The sequence below is a fragment of the Anser anser genome (genome assembly GCF_964211835.1).
Source record: "Anser anser genome assembly, chromosome: 1".
Taxonomy (NCBI): Eukaryota; Metazoa; Chordata; class Aves; order Anseriformes; family Anatidae; genus Anser; species Anser anser.
Window position 1 is genome coordinate 93,472,977 of NC_139720.1, and position 23,340 is coordinate 93,496,316.

General features: G+C 40.9%; 1 protein-coding gene across 8 annotated transcripts in view; it reads right to left on the minus strand.

Moving 5' to 3' along the window:
- The window catches only part of LOC310892987 (uncharacterized protein), a 592,327-nt gene that overhangs the window by 291,230 nt on the left and 277,757 nt on the right, over positions 1-23,340 (minus strand). Inside the window, exon 4 of one of the 8 annotated variants that reach the window (XR_014578615.1) lies at positions 22,547-22,746. The exons of the other annotated variants lie outside the window; for them this stretch is intronic. The gene's annotated coding sequence lies outside the window, so the exon portion shown is untranslated. Of the gene's footprint in view, positions 1-22,546; positions 22,747-23,340 lie in introns of those variants that run through there. 8 annotated transcript variants of the gene reach the window in all.

Here is a 23,340-nt window from a genome sequence, read left to right on the forward strand (position 1 = left end):
TTGATGAATTACCCCTTCACTATTCTACTTATGAAGATACAGCGTTTTAAGCTATCTAACACCAGCTAGAGCAAAACTTTCTTACTTTGCATGAAAAAGAAAGAACACCAGCACCACTAGTGACTGCTTCTTGGACAGTATACACTACCTTCTCATAATGTCTTTACCTTCTTTTACCTTTTAATGATGGAGACGTTGCTCAGTCAGTTCACATAACATATGAAGATGCTGTGATTTGCTACAGAGAAGAAGAAAGACTGGAGGTTGGGTGTTTCTAAGTCTGAGATTCCCTTTGTCTACCACCCCTTGAAAATTGCTGCTGATAGTTTGCAGTAGTCATTGCAGTATGACACTACTTCTCTTTTTCATCAAAAATATTCTTGCTCTAGAGAATGAAATCAACACACAGATGCTGTACAGAGAGCTTACCAGGAAAGTAATGTCTGTCCTACTCATCAATGGCTGGTGAGTGATAGAGACAGGATCCTGAGCTGGTCAGACTGTTGGCCTTATAAAATATGACTTTTGGCAGCATTACAAGAAAGTGACAGCTGAAGGAATTGATCTTTTTGTTTTTTGTTGTTTCTACATCGTACCAGCAAATACAGATAGCCAAACCCAAACAAATGACCATTGAGAAGGTCAGGTAATGAGGTAATGTTGACTCTGAGCACATGACAATACTTTTTATGGCGTGGCAGAAATGCTTCCCTACTCTTAGACAAGCTCTTGGATGCTCAGAAAAACCAAGCCATATAGCGAGAACAAACATTATTCAGAATAAATGTTTACTAAGCATATTTTATCATTTGTATTAAAAAAGAGAGTGGGAAAATCAATCCTAAGTGTTCCCAAATCAGTTCAGTAAAGTTCTGTTATTCATTCTAAGCAGTTCTTCCCAATACTTGCATATATTGCTTTCTGGCTTGGTCTTATTTAGCATACACAACTTGCTTCTTCATATATTCCTATACCTGTATTATACACCTGTAATAGGCATGCTCTCAGTTTTCTAGCCTTTTCTTGGAGCAGAGCTTAATCTTCCTTAGCGGCTTTCCTTTTATTCCTGTGTAATTTTGATTAAGAAAGTTTTTCTGTATTTCAAGAAAATTATTGTGTGTTACATGAAACTGCTTTGGAAATCAAGTGGTGAGGCCCAGAAAACATTATACTTGACCTACAGAAAAATCCCTGAGAAGATTTTCAAAAACTAAAGATTAACCAAACAAACAGAAAACTCGTCTATGTTTCCAGTAGTTTTCAAAATGCCTAAATGTATTGCTGATTGCTACAGAAGCATAAGAGAGATGGCACATACGGTGTTTAGGTAAAGCCTTATTGATTTTTGCAAACTTAAATGCATGCAGAATTATAAGCAATTTCTTTTGTCACTCATTTCCATGCATGTATGTATAGTATAAAGACCCAGCTTATAAATGTAATGTTCATAAACATCAGTGATTCATTTAATGAGCAGGTGGCAGTTGCTCAACTCTGGATCCTGGGGAAATATATGTTGACCTTTCTGAAATAGAATAACGCAGGACAAGATATTAGTTTAAATACAAACCAGGGCTAAATTCACATAGATTGTTCTGAAGGTAATGGGTTTTATCTGGATAAAACAAGTTCTCTTATTTTGTTTTATGCTGGAGATTATGGTTGTTGGATTTCGTTAAGTGATTGGCAGCACAGAGTATCTAAAGAGCACATGACTACAAAGCAAAGTGAAGGCAAGTTACCTAACTAAACTTCTGAGCAGTGCTTAGCAAGGAGGCCACTGAACAGTTAGACCAGACTGGCCAATAGGGAAATGCCATGGAAGGGCATAGACATAGACGTGAGCCACTTTATAAGAAAACAAAGTGGCTTTCTCATCTGCTGCAGACAAGACCTTCTGCTGCAGTGATATTAATGGAACAACAGAGGAGCTGATCAAAGAAATCTGAATACTATTTATGGATATGAATGAAATACACCAAGCCTCTATGAATCATTTTTCCCTGCTGTTTGCAGACTTTCATTGAATCATAGAACCATTTAGGTTGGAAAAGACCCATAAGATCATCAAATCCAACCATCACCTAACACTACCAAGTCCACCACTAAAGCATGTCCCTAAGCACCATGTCTCCTGGGATTGGGATTCCACCAACTCCCATTCCAATGCTTGACCACTCCATTAAGAAATGTTTCCTACTGTCCAATCTAAATGTTCCCTGGCATTGTTGCCATTGTTATCACTTGTCACCTGAGAAAAGAGACAAAACCCTCCTTGCTACAACCTCCTTTCAGGTGGCTGTAGAGGGCAATAAGGTCTCCCCTGAGCCCCAGGTTCCTCAGCTGCTCCTCATATATCTTCTTTTCTGGTCCCTTCACCAGCCTCTTTGCTTTTCTCTCAATGCATTTCAGCACCTCAATGTCCTTCTTGTAGTGAGGGGCCCAAAACCGTACACAGTACTGAAGGTGCAGCCTCACCAGTGCTGAGTGCAGAGGGACAATTACTTCTGTAGTCCTGCTGTCTGCGCTATTTCTGATGTAAGCCAGGATGGCATTGGCCTTCTTGACCTCCTGAGCACACTGCCAGTTCATGTTCAGCCAGCTGTCAACCAGTTCCCCTGGCTCCTTTTCTGCCACACAGCTTTCTAGACACTCTTCCCTGAGCCGATGTTGCTGCATTGGGTTGTTGCAAACCAAGTGAAGTACCCGACATTTAGCCTTGTTGAATGCCATACAGCTGCATGTGGCCATCAATCCAGCCTATCCAGATGCTTTCGCAGAGCCCTACTACCCTCAAGCAGATCAACACTCCTGCCCAACTTGGTGTCATCTGCAAACCTACTGAGAGTGCACTCGATCCCCTCATCAAGACCACTGATAAGAATGTTGAACAAAACAGTTCCCAATACTGAGCCCTGAGGAACACCACTTATGACCAGACACCAACTGGACTTAACTCCATCCACAACAACCCTTTTGGCCTGGCCATCCAGCCAGTTTCTTACCCACTGAACAGTACATTTAAGCCATGAGCGTTCTCCAGGAGAATGCTGTGGGAAACGGTATCAAATGCTTTGCTGAAGTTCAAGTAAACAACATCCACAGCCTTTCCCTCATCCACTAAGCAGGTCAGATACCTTATCATAGAAGGAGATCAGGTTCATCAAGCAGAATCTGACCTTTGTAAACCGATGCCAATTAGATCTGATCAGCTGGTTGTCCTGTGCATGCCAGGTGATGGCAGTCAAGACGATCTGTTCCATGACCTTCCCTGGCACTGAAGTAAGACTGACAGGCCTGTAATTCCTTGGATCTTCCTTCCTGCCCTTCCTGTATATGGGCATCACATTCACTAACCTCCAGTTAACTAGGACCTCCTCAGTTAGCCAGGACTGCTGGTAAATTGTTGAACTTGGTTTGGTGAGCACTTCTGCCAGCTTCTTCAGTACCCTTGGGTGGATCCCATCCAACCCCCTAGATCTGTGTGTGTTCAAGTAGTGTAGCAGGTTGTTAACCATTTCCCCTTGGACTATAAGGGCTTCATTCTGCTCCCTGTCTTCCAGCTCAGTGGGCTGGGTACCCCAAGAATAATTAGTCTTACTAATAAAGACTGAGGCAAAGATGACATTAAGTAACTCAGCCTTTTCTTCATCTCCCATCACTATGTTTCCTCCCACAACCAATAAAGGCTGGATATTCTCCTTAATGCTTCTTTTGTTGTTTATGTATTTATAAAAACATTCTTATTGTCTTTTACTGCATTAGCCAAGTTAAGTTCTAGCTGGGCTTTGACCCTTCTGATTTTCTTCCTGCATAAACTTGCAAGATCTCTATAGTTTTCCTGAGTTGCCTGCCCCTTCTCCAAAGGTCATAAACTCTTTTTCTCTCTGTCAACCAGGTCCCTAAGTAGGCCAACTTTTGCCATCTGAAAAAACAAAGCAGCAGCTCTGTTGACCACCCTCCTTGCTTTCTCAAAGATGAACTCTATCATCTTGTGATTGCTTTGCCCAAAACAGCCTCCAGCCACCGCATCACCCACAAGACCTTCCTTTTTAACAAACAACCAGTCAAGTGGGGCACCTTCTGTAGTCGGTTCCTTACTTCCTTACCACCTGTGTCAGTAAATTATCCTCCATGCCTTCCAGGAATCTCCTAGTCTGTTTCTTCTCTGCCGTTCTATGACTTTGGAGAACTTCCTTTCACCTCACCATGCACCTCCACCATGGGGAAGGCTGCAGAACTCTTTTAGTATAGAATAAAAGCCAAGATACTGACATCCCAACTCTGTGCAGAGCCCAGAGTGAGGGCGATTACTATATCTAGCCTTTCCCTCAATTCTAGGCTTAATGAGGTCTCAATGTGTGCAATTTTAGCTAATAAACTGATAAGTTGTAAAATAATAGCTTGTAAAGGTTTGTAATAAAACATGACAGTTGCTTCCCTACACATTTGCATTCAACAGGATCTGCTATAAATACAGCTCTTAGAAATCTTTAAAATCTATACCAAATCCTTTCAAAACTCTCACAAATATATCACCTTTACCTTTCTAATACAGAAGTGCAAGAGTGCAAGGAGTATAACATCCAGATAAACAGATGTAGAGACAGCTGACTGGTAAGTTCACACCTGATTTGTGGAATTGTTTGTTCTGGGGGGAAAAATAAAAATAAATTAAAAATAATAATAATAATAAAAAAGGGACAATCCCCAACTACCTGATAGCAAGAGGAGGCTGGAGCTCACAAGACACAAGTTTGTAGTTTTTTATGCTCTTTAGCTACAGGGAAAAAAAATTAAATCATATTGGGTGTCTGGAAGATTTTCTCTAATGGAGTGTGCAACCTGCAGATACAATCAGTATAAACCCAGACTCATTACATACCTGAACCTGAGATGTATTTTGGCACTGGAAGGTAGCCAGTGAGTTTGGGAGTGTGTGTTAAGGAAGTTGTGAAAAATAATTTCTCATGGGAAATAGTTCATCTGTGGAGCAAATGCAATGCAGACAAGCAAAATACAAGCATCTTATTTTCTTTTTTCTCTGTCTGTGGTGCTATATAGTACAGGGGGAACATACGGAGACAGAATACTGAGGGGAGGTAAGAAATAAACACAATCAAAATTGCTGTTGCTTCTGATGAACAGCCCTCCTCCCACTCCTGGAAAGCAGACATGGTCCCAAATGCCATTTGAACTAAATCACCCGAGATTCATTATTCCATCTGAAGCACGAAGCATGTGCTAGCACTAAATCACTTCCATGAAATCTGGAATATATAATTCATTCTATATGGCCTCCTCCCCTGGAGATTTTTATTTCATTAATGAAAAACAAAACTCTTGTTTAAAAGAATATCACACTGTTCAGCAGTTCCACTTAAAAAAAATGCCTTGATCTTAAAGAAGGCAGCCTCATCAGTTAATGACATTTGTTGATTCCTTTCCATTAAAAAGGACAAAAAAATATGGCTCTGTAAGTGGTAATTTAACATTTGATTTAAAATACACCTTCCTTTTTTTCCCTCTTTTGCTCTATTCCCTCCCCTTTTAGTTATTTATTATTCACCTCCTTTCTACTGTGAAAGCTTTTACCAAGAAGTAATCTGATGAAAAGCAAAGCCTGATTCCATCCCAAGAGGAAGTAGCTTGGGAGTGTGAGGAGACTGTTGACAAGCTGCAGCATTGCCTCAGCTCTCCTTTTCAGACATATGCCCAGTTACGCGAAGGCAAGACAATCAGAACAGTTTCTAAACCAGAGAGAAGGATTAGCATCGTGTTTGGGATTTCTGCTTCTGTAGACCAGTTGTCCTTATGGCAACCATTTCCATCAGAGACAAGCAGCTCAGTACTGCTCTCTGCTGCTTGTTTCAGCTTTTACAGCAGCAGCAGCAGCTTTAAAACTGTCACTGTGAAGAAAGAAATTCGTGAGGTGTGGGGAAAGAAAGAGAAGAGGATGATCTATTCAAGTACTTCGCTCTACGGCTAAATTCAATTCCAGCCCACTTCCCGTTCTTTCCTTCTCCCACACTTACATAAGACTTGCTTTCTGAACTGTCTCCCCTTTGAATTTTAGTGAGGAAAAAGCCCTCTGTTTTTCTGAGTTCGGTGCCTGATCTCATACAATATTCAAACTATCTCGTGTTCATCTTTTCAAAGAGGCATGTGCACAATAAAGAACACATTAGACATTATTTGTCACTTCCATACATTAGCACACTGCAGCTGAATGTGACTGAGTCAAACTTTTGTTTTTAAAGCAAATTAAAATATACGGGGAATTTTTTTCTTTTTTTTTGGGGGGGGGAGGGGGAGGGAAGAGTTAAGGGGGGTTGAAAGCTACCTAAAGAGCAGGAAACCTTTGTAACAGAGCTGGAAAACACAGGTGGCTCTTTTCTGCTGCTTAGCATGTTTTAGCTAAATGACCTGGGGCTCAGTCAGCCACTGTGGGCTAAGGAGGCATTAGAGAAGTTGCACTCAGTCTAGCAGCAGGTCTGCAAATGCAGCCGGACAACTGCCAGTACGCAGCAGGAATACAAGAGGAGATAATGGGAATAGCACAGAGCTCTCAGTCTCGTCTTATCTACTACTCAGGGAACTACCACATCAGAGCTGGCAAAGTTGCTCAGCTCCACTTCAGAAGTCCCAAAACAACATATTTTGTCTGGAGCAGTAGTTAAGACAGCACATCATATACTGCTATGAAGAGCAAAAGAATGAGGTCTAGGCCCTTGCCTGGTAACTGAGGACTTTTTCTTCAGTAGGCACCAGCAGAAAACTTTGATCAAATGCCCTGGCTATCACTGAAGCAGTCAAAAGATTTACAGCTATTAACAGCACACAAGAGTACGATATGCTGGAAACTGTTATCAAGTGAATGTGTGAGAAGGGGTAAATGAGGCATAACACATACTGAGCCTAATAAGTTTTAATAGCAAGTGTCAGAAAAATGTCAATAAGGTTACTGAATATTGCAGACCATCTTCTTCCTCTAGACATGCCCAAGCTGAGACATTCATATCAAGGGCTTAACAATTCATTTGGGTGGAACAGGAATGAAGACCTAGGCATAAAACAGTTTGAACACCCCACACGCTTACACCCCAGCGTGCTTCCGAAGGAGCTTGACCTTGTTAAGCTGGGAGCTGCAGGCAGCTGAGACATCAGAGAAACTGCTGGCTAAAACCATAGGTAGGGAGGATCATCTTGAAGCCACCAGATTTAAGGGCTCTAGTTTCAGATTCAGCCCTTTGACCTCTGTGAAGTCCCTGCCTGTGAAACTGAGATAACATCCTTTTTTCTTTCTTCTACTCAGAACATACAACTTTGTTGAAGCAGGAATCACACAAGAACATACAAGTTCATTAAAACAGGAATCGCACAACTGTGCAACGCTTGCCACAACGTATAGCTTGCTGGCTGCTCTCAGTCTTTGCTGGGACTTCTAGATCCCAGTAATATGCAAACAGCAAGCAGTAACAAACTGAAAAGTGTCCCTTTCCCAAATGACTACTTTAGGCTGAGAACCTGTGATGTCAAGGACTTAAGAAACACTTTCTGAGAAGTACTGGATTTGTACCTTTATCATGTGAGGATGGTGGAACAAGGATGTACTAGGACAGACAGGATTTTTCAGGTAGTTTTGTATTCTACTGTGATGCAGGCTTCAGTTCAAGTACCTGAGACACTTCCACTTTGTTCTTGGGGAGTGGGATTAGTCTCACATGCTGATTTTGAATTCTACTTCCAGCTTTCTGTTTGTTATTACAAGTGGCTATGAAATGTGCTTTCTGGAGGTTAATGGGTACAGCCTGGTTCATTCAGTTCCTCTTGACGTGCAACTTTATTGCTTAAGTGCTTAGGGAATTAAGAGGGTCTAGTTATTGTTTTAGTTTTGCCCCTTGTATCAACTTCAGTATTTCCACATTTAAAACAAGAACAAAATAACACCAAGAGAATTAAAAGATGCTGCAAAGGGATAGCTGCTTGGCTTTAATTTATACATGCAAGTTTTATCATCGCTCCAACTGTAAATATTAAGAATATAAGAAAGCTATCAAACATGGTTCCTGTTATACAGCAATAGCTAGCCCTTCTGTCTAACAACAGAGACACTGTTCAGTATCTCTGTGATAGTGTTCAGATGTTGGTCTCCCTCCATCCATGGCTGAGTGAAAAATGACTCATCCCCTTAAGAATTCACAGCATTTAAAAAGAGGAAATTTATCAAGCCTCGGTCAGGACCAGGTGCTTAAGTCAGACATCTCATCAAGTCTTGCATGGGAGGAAAATGCAGGAGAAAACTTTAAGCCATTGCTTTTATTTGCAACATAAGTGTGCGAACCTCCAGACAGAGCAGTTTTGTGGAATCCAGGACCAGTAAATCATAGAACCATAGAATGGTTCGGGTTGGAAGGGGTCTTAAAGACATTAAAGACCATTTCCAGCCCCCCTGCCATGAGCAGGGATGCCACGCACTAGATCAGGTTGCCCAGGGCCTCATCTAACCTGGCCTTGAACACCTCAAGGGATGGGGCATCCACAACCTCTCTGGGCAACCTGTGCCAGTGCCTCACCACCCTCTGAGTGAAGAATTTCCTCCTAACCTCTAATCTAAATCTCCCTTCTTTTAGTTTTAAACCATTCCCCCTTGTGCTGTCATTATCTGAATGAGCAATATGTTGCTCTCCATCTTTTTTATAAGCTCCTTTTATTTATTGAAAAGTTGCAATAAGTCAGGCTGAAGGGGAGAAGAGTTTGAAAAAGTTTGGTGATTGCCAGCGCCCACCTGGGAACATTCATCCAAATGAAGCAGGCATGCAGTGGCAGGGCCAACAATGAAAATTATTAGACAGAGTGATTCATTTCCTCTTTTTCCTTTTTAGTACCATCTGGCAACGTGAATACAAGAAGGAAGCAAAAAAATGCAGTTGTGCTCAGTCTGACAAAAGCTGGCTAACAAGGAGTGTTTTCAGTGAGATGAGAACTGTAAGCATATATCTTACACTGACTTTCTAAGTGTTAGGAACCCCCAGATTTCTTCCTTTTAGGCAGCCCACATGCCACCCTGGTGAGCAACTTTAAGTGGCGACCCATTGAATAATCAAGGACTTGCAAACTGCAGCCATTCGTTTCCAATGGGTTACAAATAGCCCAGTTTTTCAGCGTTCAAAACTCTGTTTATAGGAGAAGCAAAACTCAAAAAGGAACCAAAGTGTCTCTCCGACAACTTTTAGAACCACATTCAAGTGTTTACAGCGACTGCAAGCTCTGTTGCACTCTGTTTCTCTACTCCTGTCTCTAAGGCTGGCCTTACACTCTCCCAAAGCCATCCTACTCCTGAAGCTGCATGTGCATCCAAAGAGGGGGATTACAATGCCTCCTTCTTTTGTAAGGCCCTTCAGGATCTGAAGATGAAAGCTGGATGATATTGTCATCTTCAAGGCAACAAGCAAAAAGACCTCTCCTCATGGAAAAGTCCATTTTGGACTAAATTTGCCATGTGAGATGAAGTAGACTCTGTGGATTCCCTTGTTAGTCTGACAGAAGTTAGATTTAAAGCACTCTAAAGGTGCTTCATTGCTTTGGTTCACAACTGTTACTCACTTAGGCTGTTTCCCAAAGACATATGTGTAAAAAGGATATGTTAGCTTTCAAGGAAGTGATCTCTTTCTCCTTCTGAAAAAAAGGAGGGGAAAAAGGATTGTTACAGGGACTGAGCTGCTCCACATCCTGCTGTCAGGGCTCACAGTACTAGGTCTCAGGGAGCTTGCAGGGAGCCCAACAACTTTCCCATTTGAGTAGCTACGAGGTTTCATTCATTCATTCATTCATTCAGTCATGCCTGTTTGAAGTCTGTTACAAAGAAAGGACTAGTCCTAGAGCCCTTCCTTGCTAGGAAGAAAGCACAGGCAGAGAATATGCTTTCCACTTCCTTCTGTTTTCACTTGAGGCTCTGATTTGGACTAGATGCTTGCACTCCACCAGTAACCTGCTACATTATAAGCCAGCAAACCTTCAAACTGTTACCTTCTTGAGAAAGTCTCCATTTCCTTCAGTGCATGTCTTAAAACAAAACCCAGTAAGAAACACTAAACCAGCCCAAGGAGGAAGAATTTGCCTTGCCCTTGACTAGCTGCCAGAACAGACGAAGCTGCTTGCAGCAGCCCTGAAGCACTAAACCAGTGGGAGGAACCTCAGAAAACACACAAACAGATCTTTACAGCTTTGTGTAGGTGTCAGATATATAAAGGAATTCACTAATACTAGCAGAATACATGCTATCTTTCAATTATTTCAAGTGTGAGGCTCTTCAGGGAGTTTTTCATAAAAGTTCCAAACATCCCAAATGAATCATCAGATTTAAATTTTCCCCACACCAAATCTTTGCAGGTCTTTAAAACAGTTCTAAACTTTGCCAATGACTGAAGCCCTAACACAAATTACATAGGTTGTTAAACGACACAGACGTACTTACCTATTGCATCATTTACAGAGCAAAGTACTTAAAACCCAAGCAGTGAATATTAAAGGACATCATAAATTTTACATTGCCTACATAACAAACATATATTATTCATATATTACTCACATTTGCATAAAAGGAATGCATATTTCATCATTACAGAATAACCTTAACTCTGACCTGTGGATTTTCTCAGTATATTTGTTGTACCAGTTTTAGTTTCTAAATATTTTATAGTAAGTGTTACATGGGAAATACTATCATTCATTAACTTTATCAACTGACAATTTTAATTAGTTTTTCCAGAGAATAGCATTGAACACAGAGTTTCATAAAATATATAATAGTGTTGATTTATGGAAAAATTATGCATCTTGATTTGCATGTGGGAATGATTAAAGTATTATTAATGTGTAGAAACATCTTTTAAGTTTGTGTCAGGATTATAGTTGAAGGTTAGTTATGAAAATAAGCTTTGCTTCCTTCAAAACCCCTGACTCTGCATTTGAGCTATCAGTTTCTGCTAGTTGTCAGATGTAAAGGGATGCTACATATTCCTTCCAATCTGCAACCAGATCAGAGAACTGTATTGTCAAACACAAAGGCTCCTTTCTTCCAGGCAGTTAAGCACGGTGCTTATAGTTGCTGCTTAAAGCAGACCCACTGGACTCAATATGTGGATCAGGACTAAGACTGATGAAGGGAGATGAAATTTGTTTCTTAGTAAGCATGGGAAAGTAGGAGTGAAAGTCCTCTCCTTGGACACCTTTACTCTTACTTACAGAAGTATAAAAACCTTTAATATTGATTACATCAAGCAGACATAATACAGTTGATGATGATGTTAAGTATTCATCTGTTCAATTGCTTCCACTGCTGAAGTATTTCAATACACTGATATCATTTAGCTATTTCACTACTAATATGGACAGGAGTACCTACCTGCAAAACTTGCATGCAAATAGATCGCTGTCTTTTAATTATTTGAAATGTTTTATTGTGCTAATGAGATAAATATAACTTAATAAAATAAATATGTATCAAAATGCTTACAGGATTATGGTCACAGTTCCCACCCCACTTCTCAGAAACAAATGGAGAACCTTGCAATCTGACAATCAATGCTTGAAACCAAAACCCAAGATTTAAATTCGTCTGTACTTCTCATTAATCAAGGTCTAAATGCAGATTCAGTTAAGATAGAACATCATCCCTTAACACTTCCAGCCTTATTTCAACACAGCACCTACAGCAGTTGCTCCTCTTAGTGCAATACTTGTAATCATGTATGGTTTCTGGCAGTAGATTTCTTGCTGGCATTGTGTCTTGATAAGTCTTAAAAAAAATAAAAACTGTCCATAATGAAGCCATAGCTCCTGTTTTGAATCTCATTTATCTTTCTTTTCTAGTGAGAAATATAAGTGAAAGATAGGAAGTTGAAGAGGAAATCAGAAAACAAATACAAAGAAAAAAAAAAGACATCAAGAATGCATACATATGAATGAAGGATATACAAAGGGTATACAAAGATACCATAAAAGAAAAGTATCTACAAAGAAGTCAATAGTCAAGAGAAACCTATCGATTTCCTTATTATGACTATATTAGAAAACTGTAGCTTCTGTTTGCCAAAAACATGAAATCAGTCATTCTTTCCTTTATCATTATAGATTACGGTGACATGACTTAGGTACTGTATGATGGGGGAGATCTAATTATCAACTGATGAGTCATACTATACAATTTTAGTTGTAATCAGTCATGTTCTAAACAGAATCCAAGTTAGGTGCTGGTAATTATCGACTGTGGACGGAAAGATGTAATGATTTATTTTTCAAACTGGCATTGCCATCTGATATGTTCCTGAAAAGGCTACAAAAAGAATTATATATATAAAAAAATGTTTACACAGCATTAAAAATGCCTACTTTTTTATAGGTACCACAACCCTAGATCTCACTCATAAATTGTAATGGTCAGCTCAGAGTCTACCATTTCATACGTGAATCTCAACTGGCTTTCCCCATTATATCCCTTCGCATTTACATTGAATTTAATCTATGATTTTATTGTCTAGTCTATCCATCTTGCAAAATCATTCTGCAATTCTTCAGTTTACTCTTGTGCTCACTAACATTTTTAACTTTGTAGCATCACTACTGATCATCCCTTTTTTTTTTCCTTCTTCTATGAATATGCTGAGCAACACAGACAGGTTTCCTGAACTCCCCTGGACTCCATTCCCATATTTAACCAATTATTTATCCATGATAATATCTCTTATCTAATGACAGCTTAGGTTCTTTAAAAGCCCTTGTTAAAAGCCCTTTGAAAGTTAAAGTAGGCTATATTAATAAGATCATCATTATGTATGTTTGCTAGCCTCCTCAAAAGAGACCAAGGTTTTCAAAGAACTTCCTTTTAAAGAAGTCACAATGACTCATCCCAAGTAGGTCAGATGTTTTTGTATGTTTATATGCATCATTTATATTTTCTACTAATTAGCCCATGAAAACGATAAAGTTTAAGGGCCCCTACGCTGCTGTAAAGCCCGGTATCATATTTGTTATTCTTTGGACCTTGGGTCCCAAAGAAATTTTAAGGCTTCCCAATACTAAAAGTAACTCAGCTAATTCATCTGGCAGTTGCATGAACTGCTAATACCAACTGAATCTAGTAATCTGTTAGTGTTTGCTTTGCCTGATTTTCCTCAACTTTTTCTATGGTTGCTTCAAACTTTGCTGGATCCTCTGATGACCCTCCAAACCTCATCCCACCTAATACAGGTTTCTGATATCTGAATCACGCTTGAACATATGTTTAGCCAAAGAAAGCAAAACAAACAAACTAACAAAGTAACAAATAAAATAACCTTCTATTAAAAATATTAATTCTGAATAGCATAGATAGATCATGCAACCTGGTATAGCCAGCTTATTTGTTTACTCTACTCAATATTAGTGTTATCTCAGATAAATATTGGGTGGCATTCATCACCCTGACCTCTGCCTATCAGCAGACTGGTAAAACAACCCCAAACATCCTGAGCCTTCTTGCACTGTAATGTTTGTCTAAAGACCTTGCCTGTGAGCTTAGAGACTCTGGATTTCAACCTGTTACGTGTTGGGTTGTAATGTGGAGCACTTCTGGATCAAAGCAATTGGCTTTGCAAAGGAAGCTGCCACTAGTAGAAACCAATGTATTGGCAAGGTAGCCTGGAGACAACAAGCTTTGTCAGATCCAGCACAGTTCTCAACAGAAGCATAAATGTATGCTTCAGACACTGCTGTTAGGCTGAATCCTGCCAATGGGGATGCTTCTCTCTTTCCGAGACTATAAAGAGAGTCTATTTGGCTCAGCGCCTAACTTTTAGATCATTAATATTAGGAGAGATAAATCCTAACTTCTATGCTTCAGATTCTTCCTCTCTGAAATGGGGATCAGAGTCCTACCCTGTATCACCTGGGGAAAACCACATAAAATATTTTCAAACAGTGACATATAGCACTTGGAATGGAACTCTCAAAATTAATGCCTTCCAGGGAACTCAGAGAGAATTCAGCGCAATTACTTTTGTTAATTGCTGGATTTTGGAATTTTGTGCACACTGCAAGAAATTTCTCCTTCAGCCCAGTGGAAGAGACTCTTTTAACTTATCTAAGCTAGCTTAGGCAAAGACTTTGCTCTCAAAACTAGACAGAAAATGTTATGGAAAAACGCTGTTTGGGTACTCTGGAATTTTACACCAATTGTACACCATTTTACACTACAGACTTACAAAAAGAATGTGTGTAACAAAACTTAAGCTTTTTCAGTATCAGAGAGGTTTAAGTTTTAGTTGGTGGCTCAGGCTGGTTTTTATTTTATCATATCAATTTGATCTTTGTAATAAATATAAAGTTAATATAGAGTTTATAAAATAGGTATTATTATTTACTTAATGGCCCATAACAACTTCCATAGAGAATTTATATTTCACAGATCATTGACTTGATAGAATGTGACAGCTCTTCTGAAGATGTTCTGGTCTACTGGGTCATTACAGACAGCACGCACAGACAGTAAATCCGTGTCCTAAATATCCTAGTAACGTTTTGTTCAAAACAGTTAAGTGAATGAGATCAAAGTCAGTTCAAAATATTTATTTTATTTTTAAAAAGCAAACCAGCATGAGGCACATTACAGACCATTTGCTAGCAAAAGCCTGAAAAAAATCATGTTGGGATTTATACAAATATCTTTATGTATGCACCACCAAAACAAGTAGACGTTATGGAAGATATAGGAGGAAATAGGCCCTGTCTCAAAGAACTTATACTTTAAACCCTTATCCCACAAAAATTTCCCCTAATGGTTTACTACTTATTAATAATCTATCCAGATTTCAATTACTATAATATACCTAGTCCAAGCCCTGAAGGACATGAACAGAACAGAACAGAACAGGAATAGAACAGAACAGAACAGAATGGACTTTCAAAGATTATCTAGTCCAACTGCCTCACCTTTTCAGGGCTAATCAAAAGTTAAAGCATATTATTGAGGACATTAGCCAAATATCTCTTGAACACTGACAGGCATGGGATATCAACCACCTCGCTAGGAAGCCTATTCCAGTGTTTGACCACTCTCACAGTAAAGAAATATTCCCTAGTGCCTCTTTGGCCCTCCCCTGGTGCAGTTTTGTGCTGTTCCTGCTCATCCTGTCATCGGTTACCGGGGAGAAGAGACCAGCACCTCCCTCTGTGCTTCCACTCCTCGGGAAGCTGCAGAGAGCAATGAGTTCACCTCTCAGCCTCCTTTTCTCCAGACTAGACAATCCAGGTGTCCTCACAGGACATGCTTTCCAGCCCTTTTACCAGTCTTGTTACCCTTCTCTGGATGCTTTCAAGGACCTTAACATCCTTTTTATATCATGGAGATATCATATATCAGAACTGCACACAACATTCAAGGTGGATCTACACCAACATTAAATACAGTGAGAGAATCACCTCTTTTGACCATCTGGCTATGCTGTGTTTAATGCACACTAGAATACAGTTTACCCTCTTGGATGCCAGGACACACTGCAGGCTCATGTTGAACCTGCTGTCAATCAGCATCCCCAGGTGCCTCTCTGCACAGCTGCTCTCCAGCCACTTGTCTTCCACTCTATACCTGTGTCCGGCATTACGCTGTCCCAGGTGCAGCACCTGGCATTTACCTTTCAAGAACTTCATGACATTGATGATCATCCAGTGCCCCAGTCTATCTAGATTACTCTTGCGAGGCCTCTCCACCATCCAGGGAGTCAATGTCAACTCCCAGTTTAGTATCATTGGCAAACTTGCTGAGGATGCACTCCATTCCTGCATCCAGATCATTGATAAAAGTTTGAACAGAACCAGCCCCAGAATTGAGTCCTTGGGGACACCGCTGGTGACCTTTTACCAGCCAGAGGTAGGATCCATTCCCTATGATCCTTTGAGCTCTGCCATTGAGCCAGATCAACACCCAGCTTAGCATAGAATCCTAGAATCATTAAGGATGGAAAAGACCTCTAAGATCATCTGGTCCGACCATACCCCTACCACCACTATTACACACTAAACCATGTCCTGGAGACATGGTTTTGGTCCTGGAGAACAGGAGAGGTGCCTGAAGACTGGAGGATAGCCAATATCACTCTAGTCTTGAAGAATGGCAAGAAGGAGGATCCAGGAAACTACAGGCCAGTCAGTCTCACCTCTGTCCCTGGAAAGGTGTTGGAACAGCTTGTTCTGGATGCCATCTCCAAGCAATTGGAAGAGAAGAAGTTTATGAGGAGTAGTCAGCATGGATTCACCAAGGGGAAGTTGTGCTTGACCAACCTCGTTGCCTTCTATGATGGCATCACCAGCTGGGTAGATGGGGGGAGAGCAGTGGATGTCATCTACCTTGACTTTAGCAAGGCTTTTGATACTGTCTCCCACGACATCCTGATAGCAAAGCTGAGAAAGTGTGGGATAGAGGAGTGGACAGTGAGGTGGGTTGAGAACTGGCTGACTGGCCGAGCTCAGAGGGTGGTGATCAGCGGTGCAGAGTCTGGCTGGAGACCTGTGACTAGTGGTATTCCCCAGGGGTCCGTGCTGGGTCCGATCTTGTTCAACATCTTCATCGACGACCTTGATGAAGGAATAGCGTCCGTCCTCAGCAAGTACACCAATGACACAAAGCTGGGAGGAGTGGCCGACACGCCAGAAGGCTGTGCTGCCATTCAGCGAGACCTGGACAGGCTGGAGAGATGGGCAGGAAGAAACCAAATGAGGTTTAATAAGAGCAAGTGTAGAGTCCTGCACCTGAGAAGGAACAACCAGACGTATCAGTACAGGCTGGGGGACGACCTGCTGGAAAGGAGCTCTGAGGAGAAGGACCTGGGGGTCCTGGTGGACAACAGGTTGACCATGAGCCAGCAGTGTGCCCTGGTGGCCAAGAGGGCCAATGGGATCCAGGCATGCATTAAAAGGAGCGTGGCCAGCAGGTCAAGGGAGGTGATCTTCCCCCTCTACTCTGCCCTGATCAGGCCTCACCTGGAATAATGTGTCCAGTTCTGGGCTCCCCAGTACACAAAAGACAGGGATCTCCTGGAAAGAGCCCAGCAGAGGGCCACAAAGATGATACGGGGCCTGGAGCATCTTCCCTATGAAGAAAGGCTGAGAGACCTGGGTCTGTTCAGCCTGGAGAAAAGAAGACTGAGAGGGGATCTCATCAATGTGTATAAATACCTGAGGTGTGGGAGACAGAGGGATTTGGCCAACCTCTTTTCAGTGATTTGTGGGGACAGGACAAGGGGCAATGGCCACAAGATGGAGCACTGGAAGTTCCGCACCAACGTCAGAAAGAACTTCACGGTGAGGGTGACAGGGCACTGGAACAGGCTGCCTAGGGAGGTTGTGGAGTCTCCTTCTCTGGAGATATTCAAGGCCCGTCTGGACGCCTACCTGGGCAGCCTGCTCTAAGGAACCTGCTTTGGCAGGAGAGTTGGACCCGATGATCTTTCGAGGTCCCTTCCAACCCCTTCAATTCTGTGATTCTGTGATGTCCTTAAGTACCATGTCCATCCTTTCCTTAAAACACCCCCGGAGACCTGTTCATCTCACAGTTGGACAATTTGTCCAGAAGGTTTGTCTTCTCCTACAAATTATCCACTGTTTTTAAAGGAATTGTTTGCACAGGCACCTATTTCATTTTGCATGGTTTCAATTTAATTTTAGGGAGGAGAGGAATCCTTCAGCAAATGAGAAGGAAAGCAGTGAGAAGAAAGGTTGTAGTAATTTGTAATCATGAAACATCACTCTTGACAATCTGTACATTTTGATGATTTTGTTAGTCTTTTGTTAAAATGAAGATGAGCATGTTGTCTTAACATTCAAAAATTGGTTGAAACAAGGCTTTTTTTTCCTTTTATATCTGTATGTTAAAATAAATGAAATAATTACTCCAGCTGCTATCCCATTTTGTCAAAAGTGACTGACCTAAGCTAGAAGCCATTTACTAAAACAAGACATAATGAAATCACTGAAATCCTGGAGAACATTGCTGAGAATGGCATCACTCAGGCAGTGGCTTAAATACCATGAATTCTGTTGATATTTGCAGATCAGATATACAGCAGCAACACACAACAAATGCAAATGAAATACTAGGTAGGCATGGGAGGAAAGAACATACTAGTAAACCAGCCAAAAAGCATTAGCTTGTGAAAAAGAGGGTAACATTTTGACTCAAGTAAGCTTTGATTCAGAAGAGCTAGGATACCACGCTTGGCATAGGACTGCTACTGATTTCCTCAGAACAGCTCTCCAGAAACCACTCCTAAAGAGCAAATCACTCTAGAGGCAGCTTACCAACTTCTTCTCAAGAAAGTTTAAAAAGAGGGTGATTATGAACCAGCTGCTGCTGGGAAGGAGAGGAAGGCTAGGGGAACAGAATCCTTGGTCATAACAGAAATGGCAACAGAGAGGAGTGTAGATCATAGACTGAAATATAAGGAACAGCACAAAAATGTGAAGGTCAGTTCTTCAGCAGTAGAAGGGAGAGTGTCTGCTCTGTCTGAGGACAGCTGCTACCTCTCCTGCTGAAGCACTACCATGGCACAAAAAAGAATACGTTTAGTATTTTTAAGTTTATTTTGGCAAGTTATCAGCTAAGTTAAACTTAGTTCATATTAAAATCAACAGCAAACCTCTGATGAAAAATGCTGACATACCCATCATTCACATCTGGACCTTTGGTAGCAATATCTCAGACAAACATCCTTACTTTTAAATAAAATTTGGTGCTGCTATCAGCACCCTTCTTGCCTGTCCACATTTTAAAAAGCAGAAGTGAACTTCAGCTGTCTCCATGCAGGAAGGGATCTAGATGTTGGCAATTACAGCAGCTTGCAGGTAGACCTCAGCAGATAGAGATGCTTCCTAGAGCCCTAGGTGAAGACTTCCTCCTTGCCTGTGATTTCTTGCTGCTTAGCTCTCAGAGGGCTGCACACTGTGTGGGCTGACCTTAGCTACTTTCCCTCTTGGCCTTCAAGTTAGCACAGGGCCCATCTTCAATTGCTTGCTTTCCTCAGGGTTTTCACTGAGGTGCAAGACATTTCACACTGAGGCACTGCTATGCTCAGCTCTTTGGAAGAGGAAGCCGGTGTACAAATTTCAAACTGTCCACTTGAATTTACCACTACGAATTTCCCTAAGTTCCTGTTCTTGTGTAGGAATACTTTTATTTTGTACTTAATAGAGCCAACATCTATGCTTTTACTAATCACTAATACGTCTCACCAAGCTTTATCACATAGATGGAGAACAACAATATCAACCACTCCTTAATCTTACTTACTTTTGGCATTGTTAATCGTATGCATTGATAGCGTGTTACTGACAACATATATAGAGACAGGAGCTACGTAAGGATGCAGAAAGTTCACATGAAACAAGTTATTGGAACTATTACTATTTTAAAAATCCCAGATTTCATCTCTCTCTTCCTTTGCTCTTCCGTTTTTGAAGATAATGAAATAGGGATGCATCAAGCTTTCACATTAGCATACTAGGAGTGGAGAGAGACAGAATACAAAAGAATTCCTCTTAATTCTTTCAGATAGGGTAATAGATAATAGCCTGAGGTGTCAAAATGGCTGATTGGCATGCAGCTAGTTTTCTTCATGCTTCACCAAAATCCTACTTGCATTGTCTCTCCCACTCCTGGCAGACAGCCAGGACTACTGCTTCTTTTCCCAGGCCACTGAGCTGAATCTCTCTGACGTTGCCTGGTAGAAAGGCCAGTCAGTGCTTGCGTTGGGATGCAGCTGAGCCCGGTTGTCACAGTTCCCTGCAGTCATGCTGATGGACAGGGCTGGACCCAGTGACCTGCTTCCTGCTAAACGGAGCCTGCAGCATATGGGATTTGGCAAAAATAAATGGAGTAGTGCCATCAGGGTCCCCTGGGACACCATGCTGAGGGGGAGCTGATGCATTTACAGAAATCGATTTAGACGATGGGTTTCTACCTTGTTTCTGTCTGAAAGTGCTCCATGGATGGACTTCATGATTCTGAAACATGCTCAGAATTTATTGTATATAGAAGGGGCTGCATAATTTATGGATTGGTAACTGACTGTTCACCATCACAATTACCTTGAAAGATTGGTCGTGTATGCTATGGGTTGGATGTTCAAAATCTAACAAATAGCAAAAGCTAAAAGGCTTCCAGTTGCTCCACAGAGGTGGGTAGGACACTGGTTGACAGGTCTAAAAAAGCCTAGAAAAAGATCTCAGGAAGGGCAATGCTATCTTTTACTAAATTCAGGGCTCCTTGCTGGGTTAAAGCAGAGATCAAACCATGGAAACAACAGCTTTTCTGTTTACAACTAGAATTTAAATAATGTTTTATGATCAAATCCACAAAGTAAATGTCTGGTTGTACATTGTTGCTGTGAAGGGTGAGCTCACCAGATCCTTACTGGTTTTGTTTTAGTGTCTCTGTGTTTAATCTACAACTGGGATTTTACCACAACCTTAGCTGCAAGTAGTGCCTTTGTATGTTCTATCCTGATTAATTAGAGACAGGTTTCTAACCTGACATTTTTGTAGCAACAAAGTTCTGGACTTGCCATCAGTACATATCCCATGTTTGTCCTTCCCTCCTCTGTCAGTGTATTTAGTGACTGCACTGCTTCCCCTCCCTGCTGCCATCTGCGTTTTCATGAAAGGCCTCATCCCTGATGTAACAGTGTCACTAGCAAGCTAGAGCTGAGGAAAACAGCGGGATGACCAACATTTCCTCTGACTTCTATAGCCCTTCCTGATGATAATAATAGATTAATACATTTTCCCCGGCACCACACATAGTTGCTGGATCAGTTATTTTTAATTACCTCTGAGAACCTCTCCCCTTTCTTCCTAAATCAATATAAGAATAGCAAACGAATTGCTTTGCCTGTAAATACAGATTTAACATAAAAAGATATAATCTCATTTTTCAACACTGCTCCCACTCACAAAATGTTCCTTTTAGACATGCCTCCCCATAACAAATAAGAAGTCTAGAAACAACTGAAGCGCATTCTCTTTTCCTCTTATTTAATAAATTTTTTCCCTGTCAGGATTCCCCATATTCACTTTTGAGGCTTTCCTTCATAGGCAGAAAGCCTGCTACAGCAATTATGAGAAAGGAAGATAAATATTTGTTAGGCATGCAGACAAGTCAATTAAATTCATTACTTCAGCCTCCCCAAAAATTCTTTAAGCAATGCTCCTCTTATCTCTGCCAGTTGCAACTAGACCTGTTTTGAACAAACATCTGTCCCTTCCTTATGAGGAAAAATGGATGATTTAATATTTGATTAGCAAATACTATTTCACAGTTGCCCATGTTTTTAAATGGAAGTAACACTATGAATTTCAGTATTGATTTCAAGAAGCTATGCGCTGTGTTATTCTTGAATTCATACTGTATATCTTACACTTGCAAGAATTCATTAATATTTCTAGGGAAAGGGCACATAAAGCACTGCCAAAGCAGGAAGGAATACAGAAGACAGACAGGATTAAATGGCCCTCATTTTTTTTCTCTGATAACATCAGCTTTATTTTGGAAACCAATTCTGGCAGCCAATTTTGCTTTTTTAGCATATGGACAATAAAGGTAAACTCTATGCTCTCTATCTGGACATATGCACTACTTAAAAGCTGATCAGAATGAGAAAGATATAAATATGACATTAAACAATACCATTGCTTTATCTTGCTCTGCTTTTATGTTTTGGAGAGGAATGATTTCAGCAGAAGAGAATCGCATAGTAAAATCTATTTACAACTACGTATCTCTGACTTTCTTTTTTTTTTCTTTTCTTTTTTTTAATTTTTTTTTTAATTTGCCCCAAATATTTCATCTTTGCACAGACTTTGACATTGAAAGATTGTAGAAAGCACAGAAAAGGATGGAAGAGGGAAAGACAGGATTCTCTGTGTTGTTTTCTTTTCCTGCAGGACTGGTTGGTGCAGGTTTTTGTTATCAAAAGCTTTCTCTTTTGAAAACTGCTTACAGAGAGGGTAGATGCACTTGGCTTATTTTGATAGCTGCTACGTTGCCAGAAGAACACCTACAGGAGGAATGCTCTGTGGCAGAGATGGAATGGCGTGCGAAAAGGTGCTGGAGAACCACCGGCATGAAAGAGAGCACTTCATATGAAAACAAATGGCAATGTTCTGCATGGTTTGAAGGATCGTCTTCTGGCTCAGGCACTAGCCTGGGACTCAGAAGATTTTGGTTCAGCTTCCAGTTTTGTCATAGTCCTTCCCTGACCTTGAGCTAGGGAGTGTGTCAGTTAAATTCAGTCTTTCTATCAGAGAGTAATAGTGCTGTGCTTGACAATATTTCATCCATTTCAACTGCAACCTTTCTGAGGTAGGAGCTGTCTCTTACTGTGTGGTTGTACAATGTCTTCAGTGCACTCAGGCTTCTTAGCTGGGGCCTTTAAGACCTAATAACAAGAATAAAGCTGATTTAGGAGAGGTTTTTACTGCAGTTGTCAGTTGTTCTTGATTAGTTCAGACTGTATTTGGGGCTTCTGCTAATCCATTAATTTAATGCAAAATGTAGAATACTGCAGTGCGTTCAGGAATTTGGGGAAATATTTACTTTTGTCTTGTTTGAGATTTGGTTTACTGTTGTGTCAATTCAGGGATCCTCCAGAAGTATTTGAAGCCTCTCCTCTGATTGCAGCTCAGAGAACCAGCAAGTTTCCCACAACGTTGTACATGCTAAAAAGAGTGAAATGAGCAAATTTCAGCTTGTCAGACATAAAACACTGTGATGGATGGTATTCATTTCAACGGTTCTCAGCTCACCTTCCCTTGTCTGCTGGTGGACAAAAAGACTGTCTTTCCTTGTGGGGTTGCTGCTGGAAGGAAGACTGTGGCTGGGAGGGCTCCCTGCCCATGCAGTTAACTGCAGCCTTCTGAAGCAAAGGGAGAAGGTTCCTGCTATAGAGCAGATGGAGCCTGCTTGTGTCAGGGGGAACCTCTTACAGTGAGGTAGGCAAGAGCAAGCCAAGAGTGAGAGAAGAAAGTCTGAAGGGAATCTGAGGCAAGATGTGGTGAATAGGAGACTACTGAAATAACCCGTGAGCATACAGCCAGGTTGCAGGGTGTCAGAAGAAAGAACTGCCTTGGGATGCAGAGGATGTTGCACAGAGTTTGTGCAACCTGAAAGCCACTGAACTTTGCTATGCTTAGAAAGACACACTCTGTCATGAAAAAAAAAAAAAAAGTAGTAGGAGTAGTAGGGAGCAGTTTTGTTTACAAATCTATTTTATACCAATTTGGTTTTATTCTGAGTTTTTCCTATGCTGAAAA